This window comes from Corapipo altera, unplaced genomic scaffold (genome assembly GCF_003945725.1).
Source record: "Corapipo altera isolate COAL_440 unplaced genomic scaffold, ASM394572v1 53, whole genome shotgun sequence".
Lineage (NCBI taxonomy): Eukaryota > Metazoa > Chordata > Aves > Passeriformes > Pipridae > Corapipo > Corapipo altera.
This window is the reverse complement of record NW_020884900.1, coordinates 5,261,455-5,275,916: the sequence shown is the minus strand read 5'-3', so window position 1 is coordinate 5,275,916 and position 14,462 is coordinate 5,261,455. Positions and strand designations below refer to the sequence as shown.

General features: G+C 36.7%; 2 long non-coding RNA genes across 2 annotated transcripts; one reads left to right on the top strand and one right to left on the bottom strand.

The window, feature by feature from the left end:
* Nucleotides 1–7,002: 7,002 nt before the first annotated feature.
* Nucleotides 7,003–10,903, bottom strand: LOC113950090. Its single transcript, XR_003528668.1, has 3 exons — nucleotides 10,775–10,903; nucleotides 9,165–9,263; nucleotides 7,003–7,103 (listed from the first exon to the last, which is right to left on the bottom strand). It is a non-coding gene; the product is annotated as an uncharacterized LOC113950090 (long non-coding RNA).
* Nucleotides 10,904–11,815: 912 nt separating this feature from the next.
* Nucleotides 11,816–13,101, top strand: LOC113950058. Its single transcript, XR_003528651.1, has 3 exons — nucleotides 11,816–12,077; nucleotides 12,269–12,360; nucleotides 13,034–13,101. It is a non-coding gene; the product is annotated as an uncharacterized LOC113950058 (long non-coding RNA).
* The last annotated feature ends 1,361 nt before the right edge of the window (nucleotides 13,102–14,462 follow it).

The following is a 14,462-nucleotide window of genomic DNA, read 5'->3' as shown; positions in this document are numbered from 1 at the left end:
TAAAGGAAGTCTGTCTGTGGCTGTGTGAGAAGCAGCACTTGGTTTCTTGCAGCAATTTTATAGGCTGTTTTTCTGAGAGTGGGAAACCAAGGGCAAGGGCAGTAATTTTGGCATCAGATGGCAAAGAAATAAAAAAAATACATTGGGAGCCACAAAACTAAACACAAGATAAACTGGGGAGGGACACATTTTGTAGTTACTCCTAACAGAAGGTCAGGATAATTTCTGAGACTCTGGTTTATCATCTTAGACATGTTGCAGATCAGAAATCAGTGCTAGACAGAACTCTTCCTGGGTATTGCCAAAATAATTCTCAAGAGGCAATAGCAAGCTATTGGAGTGGGTAACATTGCACTAAATGGCAGGGATTTCTCTGGACAAACACTGCTCGTTTCTAATCACCTTAAGTCTCCAAACTATGTTTTTAATTTCATTACACTCACACCCGTTGTATGCATATGTTTGTTTATACAAATATTTTTTAGGAAACTAATACAGGACACCTTCACAGAAATTGGTGATGGCTGTAAATACTTTAGTGTAGCAGAAGTGGGAGAAGTATTTAGGTTCCCACTGTTTGCTAACTAGTTTATTGAATCTGGAAGGCTTTTGTGGGCTTTTTGAATGCCTTTCATTAAAAATTATTTGTAATATTACCTCTGTGGCAAACTATGTTCAGATGCTCTGAATATTTGTCAAATTCATCTGTGTCTAAAAAGGGGAGTAGTGTTTCATATTTTATATTTCTGCAGTGTGAATGTGAGTGGATGGTCTTAATCCTGATTAACTGACACTTAATTCCCAAAGAAAACAAGAAAAAGAATTAAGAAATAACAGGAGAAAGATGGAAGAGCTAAAATGCATTCTTGATTAGAAAACTGAATGTAGGGTAGTTTCATGTCCCCTCTAAATAATTGCACCAGTTAATTATCCATTAGGTATTCAGTCTGTGTTTCCCTCTGCTGAGTACAAAACCATGATTTCTTTTATTCCAGTCTTATTGAATAAGGATTGTCCTGTGAGATTGTCCTGTGAGCTCTTCAGTATTTTTTAATGTTTGATTTAATTATATATATAATTCTGACTTTGCCTAAGGTACAAGGGATTTACCAGCCTTGTAATTCATAATGAAGCAGAAGAGCAGCCCATATCCAAGAGCTTAGGAAATGATTCCTTAGGTTGATTACAGGCAAAATCATACTTAGGTGTTTGGAGTTTTTTACCTAAAAATTTGAACCAACATGGCAACCTTCCTCTCAACACCCCGCATTAATTTCCACATCTAACACTGCATGATGGCATGAATAGCATATACCAGCGAGTCGTGCACTGCTGTAGAGTACAAAGAGCTCTCTCCTTCAACCTGTGAGTGAGCAGCATGAAGACTATCCACAAGAGTGTTTAATCTGAGCTCCCTGTGGACCTGAATTCATCAGTGAAAGTAGATCTTTGGTACCACTGGGTAGTGACCGTGGAGAAGTGCATCATGGATAATCAACCCTGTCTATCCAGGGTTCATTCATATCTCTTAGAAGTCAACCAGAATTGTAGGTGAATTCAGGGTTAGCTGTGTAACAGACCTCAGCTGGAAAATGGTTGGGTAGGAGAAAAAAAAAAGACTTTGTGCCATGGAGGACATCTGTTGTAACAAGGAATATTCATCACGTACTGTGTGTGGTACTGGAGTCCCTTAAAATCCTGTGCCATTGGAAAGACTCAGTGGAGACAGGCAATGTAGGGACAGATATCAATGACAGAGGATCTAACAAAATTATTGAACAGATTTTTCTGAAGTGACAGGCAGCAGCAGCTGAGGCTGGGCATCCTCCACAGTGGGGTGGGAGTGCATAGAGCAATTAAAGTGACTGTAACTGACATTCATGAATGTTCAGAGAACCATGGACTTGGTAGCTTGTTCTTTAGTACAGTTCACTTTACCTTTCACATTGATAGAAATGTCACTATATCTCCAACTCATGTTCCTGTTATCAAGACATTAGTATTAACATAGAAGTGAACATGAAAATGTTTTAGAAATAGGAAGAACTCACTTGAAGTCTTATTTTCCTTCTATAGCCTTGTCGTAGGGGGATACTTCATTAGTTCTTTGCAAATTCCATTCTCCATTGAAATTTGACCCAATGAGAGAGGTTAAGGTAGACTCAGTTTGTCCCCATTTTGGCTGGGAGGATTGCTCCTATTGTTTTTGGATTGTCATTGTATTGTCAATAAATGTCTTTGTCAGAGTAGAAATACAAAGTAAATTCCAATTCCAAGTACACTTCTGCAGCTTCATATTACAAAAGCTGGATGAGGAGAACTCTCTCAGATGTCTATTTATTTAGTTACCTATAAGGTTTTTTTGCAAAAGCACTAGCCGATGACAGGAATGTTATTTTATGGAGAGGTTGTTTGACAACCCGATAGTGGGAGCTGATAGTGAGGATTTAGGTATACCAGAATAGTGCTTAGGTTACCAGTTGCCAAAATAATTGGAAGTCTTTGCTGCAGAGATAATGAACAGGTCAAGAATCAAATTAAATCCTAAGTCAGAAGCTGGAAATGTTGCACACAAAAACTTGTAATGCCAGTGCATTGGTCTGTAGCTGCCATAAAGCCCAGGCTGCCTGAGGAAGCTGTGACATCTGTATCATTATAGTATTCAAAACCAATTCAGGGAAACACAAGAACACAGGAGGGCATCCAGAAAAAAGAATGTGTTTTTACTCAGAATATGGTTGCTGTGATTTTCTCTCTTTTCTATACAAATAGAATGAGGTCAGAACTGGTCCTTTTCCTTGACTTATTGTTGAATGCAACAAAATCACTTCATTGCAGAATCATCTTGGACTGTTAAGTTTTATCTCTCGAGTGTCTGGGCACCTTCCAAGAAATTACCAAAGTCTCTGAAAATCAGTGGTTTTCCTGAGTTCTGAAGCAATATAACCCATGTGTTTATTTCTTACTCTTCCATATCCAAGTCCTTATTGCTTCTCAATTTCATCCCTTCACACCTCTCTGTCTTTGTTTGCAAATAAAGAGAGAACAAAGCATTTTTTTTATTATTATTCTTCCTTTTTCTGCAAAGGCATATGCTTTGTTGTGTAGTTGATGGTAAGACTCGAGCTGGTTGCACTTAACATTTTGCATTTCAATCTAGGTGCTGAAAATTTTGTTATTTTAAACTCCAGTAACAAATTCCAAGCATTAGACTTGCTATATCTTCTCTAACGAGCACTATTTTGATGTTAAAGTAATGGAGTTTGAGTTGTGGAAAATAATATAGACTTGAGAGAAACTTTAACCTTGATTGTTAAGGGCAAACTGACTCCAGTGATGATATGCTACATTCAGAAATCATTGACTTACAAAGTACAATTCCAGAGTGCAAAACCATTACAAAAGTTATACTTTTTGTCAATACTCAGTTTTCACCCCAAAATATTACATTTTATGTCAGAAAAGTATTTATATTCAAGAATTTGAACTTACTGTGGGTTTTTTTGTATGGCAGTTATTATGTCCATATGTCTATAAGTATGAAAACCTCTGCTTTTAAAATCAGTTAAATGAATTGTATGAATGAGTACTTTGGCTGAAAAGATGGCTGCACGCAGCTGCCATTAGCTGTATGTAGATATCTGTGTGTCTGTTTACTTTTTGTTATGAGGAATGGCATGGAGAACACAAGACCATGTAAAAAAAAAAAGAAAAGACTTTTTGTCTGTGGATAAATAAGCTGTTATATTAACTAGGAAAAATATTTAATGGTTGCTGAAGCTGATGGAAAAGTTATTTTTCATCCCAACTTCATTTTGTGAAAAGGTGTAAATTTTTAAAAATCACAGTTTAGAAAAAAGGCACTGCATTTGGATCCATTTCATTCCTACACCACAGTGCAGCTCGACCTATGTCTGTTTTGGTTTTGCCTGCACTCTCTGAATGCTCCAGTGATATAGATTTCTCAGTTGCCTCTGTTTTCCTATTGCAGTAGTTCAGTATTTTTGTTGTTAGGAAGTTTGGGGTTGTTTTTTTCCCTGATGCCTAATGCAATGCTTCACCAAAATAGTCCTGACAAAATACATTGACTGTCTCTGTTTGTCCTAATCATTGGGAAGGGGAGCTGATTAATTCCTTTCTTTTTCTGCAGTGGCTTTTTAAGCAGTTGTGTCTGCCCACAGCTCATTTGATGAGGTGGGCAACCCATCTTTGAAAGCATTTACCTCTCGCTGTGTTCTCACATGAGAGGATACTTTAGAAAACAGATGTATGGTCCTTCCTACAGAGTATTCAAGTGAGCTTAGTTCTGTACTGCTGTTATCAGTGAATCAATATCCTTGAGCATCAAGATGATGTCAGGTTTCTAAGGCAATAGCCTTGACATATAACGTGCTCTACCTGATTTTACATGGATGCTGAGCCCTCAAAAAGCAGATTTTGTAACAGGTTTTTAATACTGTAGCTTAATTCAGTGGCAGTTTCCTTTGTGAAGCAGTATTTTGGTGTCTGAAGAATTGCCGAAAAAAAATCCCCTTGGTTCAGCTGTTGTTTAAGGACTTGGGCCTTAATTTTATTTTTTTCTGTTTCCCTTAAATCAGGACAAAAAAATCTTTAGGGCCTTGTTACTTTTAGAAGGATTTGGCAGTCTAATTAATATGATTATAAAACCAAAACTCTCTACATTTACCTGGAACTGAGAAAGATGCAAAACTATAAGGCTGAAAAATTTTTAACAAGATATTATTTACACTGGAAAATTAGCAGTACATTCATATGCTAGGCTAGCACTTCTTTCCTCCTCTTTTGGCACCAGAAATCTGTCCAGTTTGGAAATAGTTGAAGTAGTTCATCCAGATGAATGAAAATTTACCTCAGATGGATGATAGATTCAGATCCAGCAAGTCTTTGTGGTTAAGACTCTTCCTGGAAACCAACTCCAAATTTATGCTTTAAATTGAATGACAAAGGGTCCATCTCTGACTCAGAGGAGATGGGAAGTCTGCTGTACCAATTGTTATTCCAGAATGTTAAAAAGTCTTCCTTTTTAGATTGCCATAGGTGCCAAATAAATTTTAAGTTTAAAATAACCCCAAAAGTCCAAGTAGTTTGCAGCTGTTGGGGGAATGGGTAGTTCGATGAGGGGGTTTTATGTGGTTTCAGAGATAAATTGGATGCTTTTTCTCAACAGTACACTTTGGCTTTAATCAGAGGCTGGCACGAGTGATTGTCTGCTGTTTATTCAAAAGCATTAGAAGTGCCCTGTGGCAAGTGCACTCATACTGAGGTATACTCAGACCGATATTTGGGTGGTGGTAACTGTTCCAGAAACTTGGGGTAGCTCAAGCTGTGTGCCCAAAGTGGGAAAATGTACCTCTGATTTCCTTTTTATGTAACAGTGATACAAAGACCTGTCTCTCAAAATCTTAGTGTTCTCCCTAAAACATTGTGGAAGCACCTCCTTTGACCCCAGACTAGCAATTCCCACTTTAATCTTTTTCAATTGATGCAGCATGGGAAAATATTCAGAAGGAATTAAAAATATAATTTTTTTCTTAATGAAATCAGTTAATTTCAATGAGAGGAATACAGGTATATTTTTGAATGAATTATTCAGAGCCTTGAAATTCTGAGTGACTGATATCTGCTGTTAGCAACACATTTACATACCTGTACCCCAGAAAAACTAGTTAATAATCTGTTGTTTGGTATCTCCCTGATGGTGAGGCTGAGAAAATGCAGCTTCCTCCACTGAGCTGGCTTTTGTTGCTGCAGAATTGGTGCTTGGTGCCATGCCAGTTTGCTTTTGTAGGGGAAGGTATTAACACAGTATTGTCAGGCACAGTGGCTATTTTGGGCTTGAGAGGTAATGAGAGGTTAAAAAGTGTGAAGAAGGGTTCCAGCTACCTGGTTTTGATAGCCCATGCATCCTGGAAATTTAATTACATATTAACGGCCGCTTTCCGTGCTATTAATGTTGTGAAATGGCCTGTGAGGGAGATGGTCTCAATTAGCCCTTGCATTAACTTTTTGTCATTAATGTGTGTCAGTATTGATGCTTTTAATTGCATGAGACTTGAGGAGGGCTCGAGTAATCACACAGGGATGCCTGATTTGACTGAAGTCTGGCCTTTGAGGTCACAGCAATACAGAACAATTGGGTTTGGTTTAAAAGAAAGAAAAATCCAGAAATAGGGCAACCAGTGGAAAGAGTTATTCTATTTTTACAACAGTAGGAGTGGTTTAGAGCTAGCTGTTATTTCTAAATATACCCTTCCTTTTTAATGATAGAGAAATTATCTGTGACTTTGTTTTAAAATCTTGGTAAACTTCAAATTGGTTTTTTTTGTCTGTCTTTCTTTTCTGTTGATTCATGTTCTCTTTCTACCAGTGGTTCAGCCTTTTAAAGATTTCCTGCCTTGCTGTTGGGTACCCAATCCATTATGCAACATAGTGACAGTATAGCCTAGTCACCAGGACATCAGGCTCAAGGGTCAATTTTTTTAACATAAGTACAATTTAAGAGAAAATTTTTAGTGCCAAATAATTCTGGTTTTATCTGCTTAAAATCTGCTAATTTTGGAACAGGAAGCATATGACCGAAAAAGATCTGCTTTGAGTATGGGATATCTTAGAATTGGTTCCATGTATTCATTAAAGATGTGATTTTTTTTCAACATTACTGAATAGATTTGTTGAAGTCACGGTGACACAAGGTTTTTTGCTTTTAGGGTGAAGTATTGGTTTGGAATATTTCACCCTTTTAGATTATAAATTTACTCCTAATCTATCTGTTTTCCCCTGAAGATGACACATTATTGAAGTGAGACTATGTGGTTCTCAGTTTCTTAACATGTCCTTTGTTAAATACAGTTTACTATCTTTTCTCTTCTCTAGTCATGCTAGAGACCTCTAGATCAGATTAGTTTACATCATGAGCAAACCTGGTTTATGTGTTTATAATGTCACATATTAGCTCCTTTGCAATCTGAGCTGGAGCTCATCCAGTCCCATTACACTGATGCTTCTTTTCTAAATTTTGCTTCCACATCAGTGTGGGCATATCCATTCCAGTACACAGATGCTTCAATTTTTGTTTGATCAGTCTTGTACAGAAAAAAGGTAAAGGATTTATTGAACTTTTCCTGGTAATTTTCCAAATGAGCGATTACTGATATTTGTTTCAATATAATTTCCAAACTTTTACTAGCTTGTCTTCCAACAATTCTTATCTTTCCTATAGCAATTTTTAAAATATATTTTATTTGTTTCTATTTTTTTGACATCCAAACTATTCTATTCTTTCTGTTTTTCTGAACCAACTTGCTGTTGCTCCACCCAATAATATTTTCCAGCCTAAGACTGCTTTTCACCAAAGACAGTCTAACAAAGAAGCAAAGGAATTTGTTGGTTTCAAATTTGATAAATATATGGATTATCACTCTTAATTCTTTTTCTCCTCTCTTTCTCGCTCTTTCTTTTTTTTCCCACTTGGAAAATTAGTCTTCCAGAACATGAATTTTGATTAATTTTGTGTTTCTACTTACAATACACAGATTTCTATGTGCTTATTTTCATTCAGTCGTGATGAGATGTAAAACTGTCTCAATTTTCCTCCAGAACCACCTCTTTATAATCATCTCTTTAGGGGCATTATATAAATTGTCTCTGTTTTATCCACGCTGTGGTTTAATGAGCAGAGTTGCGACCTCATTCTTAATGTACACACCTGTTATGCTCACTTGATCTTTTCTTGCATGCAGCAAACATTTGTTAACTCTGTATCTGTTTGGCCCTTCAGAATGTATTCTCAGTCCTCTGTTTTTGTCACCTCGTTCCGTGCTCTCGCACTCGATATTTCAGTGTGCCTTAGACCTTTTCAGTAGTGAGCACTGTGTTCTCACTGATTCAGTTTTTATGACCATGGACAACATTACTTGACATAAGTCTCAGTGTACCTAAAGGGCTTACAGTTGAATATTAAACCTTGATCTCTCTAATGTCATGTTACATCTATGAGATCTCATTGCCCCTGTATACGTAGGTAATTCAGCAGTAATTCAGCAGCTGATAAATGCTGATACACCTTTTGGTTTTGTCTGGATGATGTGAAATAATGTTGGATAAAACTGGAAAAAGGTTAAGTAATGGTAATTCTCGAATAAAAGTAGATGTCTGATTTAACAAATAAAAAATCCATTTAATAAATGTTATGTACATCAACAGCAGTTCAGACAAGCTACTTATCAAGGACAGCCACTCTTCCTTGGCATAGGAAGGATATGGGTGTAGAAAAAGGTTCATTTACTGATTTTTGAATCTAGATAGTTAGAGAAACTGATGAAAAATCATAGTAGTCTCTTTGATTTGGTTTTGGTTTTTGGTTTTGTTTTTTGTGGGGTTTTGTTTTATTTTGTTTTTGTTAAGCAGATTTGACTTCCAGCAAACTTCCAAGAAGTTTCTATTATTAAAACAAGTTATCACTTAGTTGAGAAAAGTTTCACAGTACCTAAATGGATGTTTTGTGTAGGTATTCTTCTTGCATACAAAAAATGTTCTTTATAAGCCCTGAGGCTGTGGTTCCCTGATTTCTTCCTTGGCTGATACATTTGAGTAGAATAAAAAGCTACTTTTTTCCCTACTGTTTGTAGGAATTAAGTTAGATTTTTATTATCTTATATGATTTGTTTTTCTGTATTAATATTTATGTCAAAATATTATTCATATTTTATTTATTGCAAATTCACCAGTTTTTTTAAGCTTGAATAAACTTGCATGTTACGAGTGAACTTCCTTGCAGGTGCTCCTAAAATATCTTTTAACAACAATCTAAAAGAATTAATAAGTTATCTAATTCACTTTCTTCTAGTTTTTATTTATATAGTAGTTAATCCTATCTGAAACTAATACATAGGAAAGAAACTTCATTATACACCCTGAGAGCTTTGTTACATGAAGAACATTCTTCTATTAGGGTGTATATTTTTAGTATAACTTCAGTTTTAAGTCCTCAGTAGCTTTGAAATTAGTTGTGTCGAATGAAATGCTTTTATTTATCAATTCCTAATGAAATCAGGTTTTGCATTGAGTACCATATTTTTGTATGTGTCACTGGCCTAAGATCCCACCGTGTCCTACCACACCCTCAATTCTGTGTAATAATTTACCATTCCAGTTTGACTGCAGAAGTCATCGTTGTCTTTCCTTTAATTTCTCAGCTAATTTACTGCTCTCATAGTTAGGCTTTATTAGTACCACCCAGAAATCTATAGAAAACACAGAAAATGAGCTGGTGAATATCAAAGGTAAAAAACATTGGAAACATAGTTCTCTGCTTTGCCACCCTAGTGCTGACAATCTTCAGTTGCAAACCTGAACTGAGCTGTGTTAACTGAAAAATTGTTAAGTTTGTAGGAGGCTAATGTTCGTGGAGTTATTAGCCAAATTCCATACCAAACGAAAAATATTATTAGTGTAAATGATGGGTCTGCTACAGTATATTTGTGTCAAAATTATAATATTACCTTTTATAAGGGAAAACTGTATTTTCCCCTTTTTCTTTCTTGCATGTGAATGTACATGAAGACACATAAATCTAATTCTGTATCAGAAAGGTACTTAGCATGGAAAATTACAACTGACCTGGTTAGAATTTGGCAAAGTGGAAAAACAGCCTTAAAATGGAGAATTTGGAGGAAAGCTTTTTTCTGTCTTTTTTAACATTTTGTCATCCAAAATATAGTATAATAGTCAGTGACTCTATTAAAAATATGAATAATAGCAAAAATTAATAATATTTTATGCAACTAACTCTAAACAAATGCAATGCATCTATTTTTACTGTGAATTGTGAAATCTTGTTGAAAGGTTTCACGCTAGACTGTTACACATATTAGTCAGAAATGGTTTGTAGTATCAGGAATATAATGCTATATAATGACAGAAATGGAGAGAGGTGTTAAGAGAGTGACAGTTGGATTCATTATGACAGTTCTGAGTATGCTGTTTCTCAGCCTTGTCCAATTATGAAATTTGGGTGTCATTTTTAATTTTCACAAATTTGAGCTAGTAGAAACGGTAGTGTTAGTCTTTCCAACTTCATGAAGACCAGACCTGTACATCTGTTAGACAAACTGTGGCTGTTTCTTTCAGTTACCTAATTGAATAGTGAGTGAGATTTAATTGCAACTGTATTCCTGTCCTGCATATTTGGGTGCTAGATGGAAATATTTTCCACTGATGGCTGAGTAAGTTTGCATCTATTTTTTCCATGCAGAAGCTGTAATACATATTTTAATAAGTATGATAAGACTTTAAAGTTTAAAAATAAATAATCTGGGTAATTTCACTAAAGGGAAAAACATGAAGAGTCTTCTCTGATCATGTGGTGATTTTGATATCAGCAGAACTTGAAGTCTGCACACCTATGCTTAAGATATTTTAAAAATGCATCTTTTTTATTAGTATTGATATAGTTGGTGCAGTTAAGGCAGAATGAAGAAACAATTAACTTTTCTCAGGTGTGGCAGCCAGCAGTTCTAATTCTGTCCTATCCTTGTCCTCCATACATTCAGGTGATCATGCAAATAAAGATCAGAAAAATAAACTGGGCCAAAAGTAAATGCTGATAATTTATATAAGTCTAGGTGATTTAGAAGTTTAACCCAAATATTTGAGTCATCTACTATTTCTACAACAACATTGTATTGTCTATCCAGAATTGTTCAAGTAGTGGAAAAATAATCATAATATCAATGTTATGAGGAGCTGTTCTTACATCCAAGGCTTGCAGTGGAGATGTGTGTTTCCCATTTCCTGTTACTATTCTGGTCAGGAAGAAACAATAACTAAAACTGAGTATTCTTGGACTTTCATCCAACACTGGGGACTACTTGAGGAGTCCTTCTGTCTGGCCAGCCAAAAGCTCTTTGAGATCATAGAATGATAGAATCATAGAATGGTTTGAGTTGGAAGGGACCTTAAAATTATCATTTATTTCCACCCCCCTGGCCATGGGTAGGGAACCTTCCACTAGATCAGGTTGCTCAGAGCACTTGTTTCAGTGTCTCACTACCATATGAATAAAGAGTTTTTTCCTAACTAATAATCTAAATCCCTCCTTTTAGTTTAAAACCATTCTCCCTTGTCCTATCACTATCTGTCCATGTAAAAAGTCACTCGCCCTCTTTTTTATAAGCCATTTTTAAGTACTGAAGGCTGCAGTAAGGTCTCCCTGGAGCCTTCTGTTCTCCATGCTGAACAACCCCAGTTCCCTCAGCCTGTCTTCATAGGAGAAGTTCTCCTGCCTCTGATCATCTTCGTGGCCGTCCTCTGGACCCGTTCCAACGGATCCATGTCTTTCTTGTGTTGAGGGCCCCAGATCTGGATGGAGTCCTCCATGTGGGTTCTCATGAGAGTGGAGTAGAAGGGCAGAATCACCTCCGTCTCCCTGCTGCCCACACTGCTTTGGATGCAGCCTGGGATACAGCTGGCTCGCTGGGCTGTGAGCGCACATTGGCGGCCCATGACCAGCCTCTCGTCCACCAGAACCCCAAATCCTTCTCTGCAGGGCTGCACTCAGTGAGTTCTTTTTCCAGCCTATACTCATGTCTAGGATTGCCCTGATTCAGGTGCAGGAACTTGGACTTGAACTTGTTGAACTTTATGAGGTTCTTATGGGTCTGCTTCTCAAGCTTGTCCAGGTCCCACTGGATGGCATCCCATCCTTCCGTTGTATCACCTGCACTGCCCAGCTTTGTGACATCTGCAACTTGTTGAGGGTGCATTCAATCTCACTGTCTATGTCATTGATAAGGATGTTAAAGAGCCTTAGTCCCAAGAGAGAGCCCTGAGGATCACCACTTGTCACCAGCATCCACCTGGACTGCACCTCTCTGGCTGCATCCATCCAGCCACTTCATCCACTGAATAGTCCACTCTTCAAATCAACAGCTCCCCAGTTGGGAGATTAGGGTGTTGCATGGGACTGTGTCCAAGGCCTTACAGAAGGATGGATAGATAACTTGGGTCAGTTTTCCCTCATGGACTGTTGCAGTCACTCCATGATGGAAAGCCAACAGGTTGGTCAGGTGTGATTTGTCCTCAGTGAAGCCAGTGCTGGCTGCTCGGATCACCTCCTTGTCTTGCATGTAGCTTAACATCTCTTCTGTAAGGACCTGTTCCATGACCTGCCCAGGTACAGAGGTGTGAGGCTCGCTGGTCTGTAGTTCATGACTTTAATCTGGATTGAATTCTATTCTTGCCTTGCAAGGAGGTAATTCTTTCAGAATATACCACCTCTTTCCTACATCTGTTCCACAACCTGCGTTTGTCCCATAATTGCAGCTGTGTCCAAAATACAAGGTATGAGTATAGCTTTATTAATGCTGGTAAATAATGCTAGATTTGTAATATTTTTAGTTTTACACATAACTCAGAAATAATAGTTACTAATTTGACCAATCTGTGGCTGAAAATATATTGCTTTTCAAGGTGATAAAATCAGTTCTCAGCAGGCCTTTTACTTAAAGGGGTTGGAGAGCTGATACTCAGGAGAATTGATGTACAGAAAAAGCTACACCCAGCAAACCATTTGAACCAAACTGTTTTTGTTAGCCATAGACAATGGATGTGACCACTAAGAAGCCTTTATTAGCACACTTCTAATATTGCCACCAAAAATATTTGTACTTAGAGCTACTGATCACGTCCCAAGATGTGTAAGACTGGCTTGTAGCAATCTTAATGGATTTTGGCTGTGTTGCTCTCCAGGGACAGGCAGACGGGGTTGTAGCACCTGATGCAGCAACCTACATCAGGCTGGGCTCGTTCCATGCCACAGCACTCAACATGCCTGTGGGAATAAGACACGCAGCAGCTGTGACCAGTTTATTTTATTAAGTAAATTTACTTAATAAAAGAAGTTAATTAAGCATCTTGCATGGGTAATCTCTTTCAGTGTAGGCTTTTGGAGAATTTATTGCTTTTCCTTTTCATTGCTTTTCTTCAACTGATACTTTGTTTCATTGAATTTCAGAATCACTCCACCTGCATTAAAAATTATTTCACAGTTTCTGGTCAGAAAGTGTGTATCAGGAGAGGCTCTGAAGTTAGAAAGTATAAGTCAGAAGAGGTTCTTTGACTCAAGGCTTTCTCAAAAAGCCCAAATAAACTGGGATTGAGGTGTTGGGGTTTTTTTTGTTTGCTTTTTTTTTTGTTTGTTTGGTTTTTTGTTTGTTTGGGTTTGTTTTTTTTTTCATTTCCCAGCATGCAACAAAAGTTTTATTCTGTTTATTTAAAAGAAATTTTTTTTTTGTAAATGAAACTTTATTAATATTTAGTTTACAATATCAGTATTTGAGACTTTGAAGATACTTTTTAAAGAAAAAAAGGAAATATGGGCATATTTTCCAGAGCAATAAATATTGCTTCTAGTTTTGCAATTAGGACATGTATGAATTTAAAATACATGAAACTTCAAAATGCATTGATAAAATGTTTACCAATCTTAGTCTTCATTTACACCATTTTGGCACGTTAATCTCTTGAGCCAACTCTTCCATGGTTTGAAAACATCCAAGAAACTGATTAGACCACAAATGTGTGTTCTGTTCCCAGACTTTGCAGTTATCTTTTCAATTATCTCATATTTATCTCTTTGTTCACCTGGTTTTTTGCCACTTCTCAGATAAATGTGATTTCATTTCTTCTGCAAATGATGTTTGATTAGAAGGAATAATTTGTTTCCTCTGTGAATATTTCTCAATTAACTGATTAACAAATTTGGCTGGGAAGTTTTTGTCCTTTTTTTCTGCTTCAGTATTTTTTCCGTGTTTGAATGAGAGGTTTCAAGAATCCCCATCACATTATTGCTCTTGTGTCTGCTGCTTGTCAAATACCTGCCTGCTAAGTTGATTTTTAATAATGTCAACAAATAATGACAGTTTTGAATTGCTTATTTATCAACTTGATTTTGTTTGATCCTATACATGTTTAGTTCCAAGTCACATTTTTAATAACAGACAGAAATCCTCTCCAGTGGGAAACTTACTTTGTTGGAAACTTTTCTAATGCATTCTGCCTTTTCACTTCATTGTGGGCTTCATTGGCTTAGGCTGCATTACTTGATTTTGAAGCCATTGCTTAATCTGTTTTTTAAAAATTTGCTTGGACTACATTAGCATTTGAGTTAGCTAAATAATTATTTTCACAATGTGTCCAGGTGGGAGACATGGAGCATTAAAGCATTTTTTTCAATACCTATAGTTATTGAAGAGGGGAAGGGAAACAAGTTTAACAGTCTAGGACACCTTTTTCAGACATGTCTGTGATGACAGAGAGTGGAGCAAAAAGGATAATTCTAGACAATTTTTAGTGATATACAAAAATCTGTACTACAGAAAAAAATACCTGCATTTACATCTTTTGTGATGATATAGCATGTATAACATTTTCTTCCAGATGTG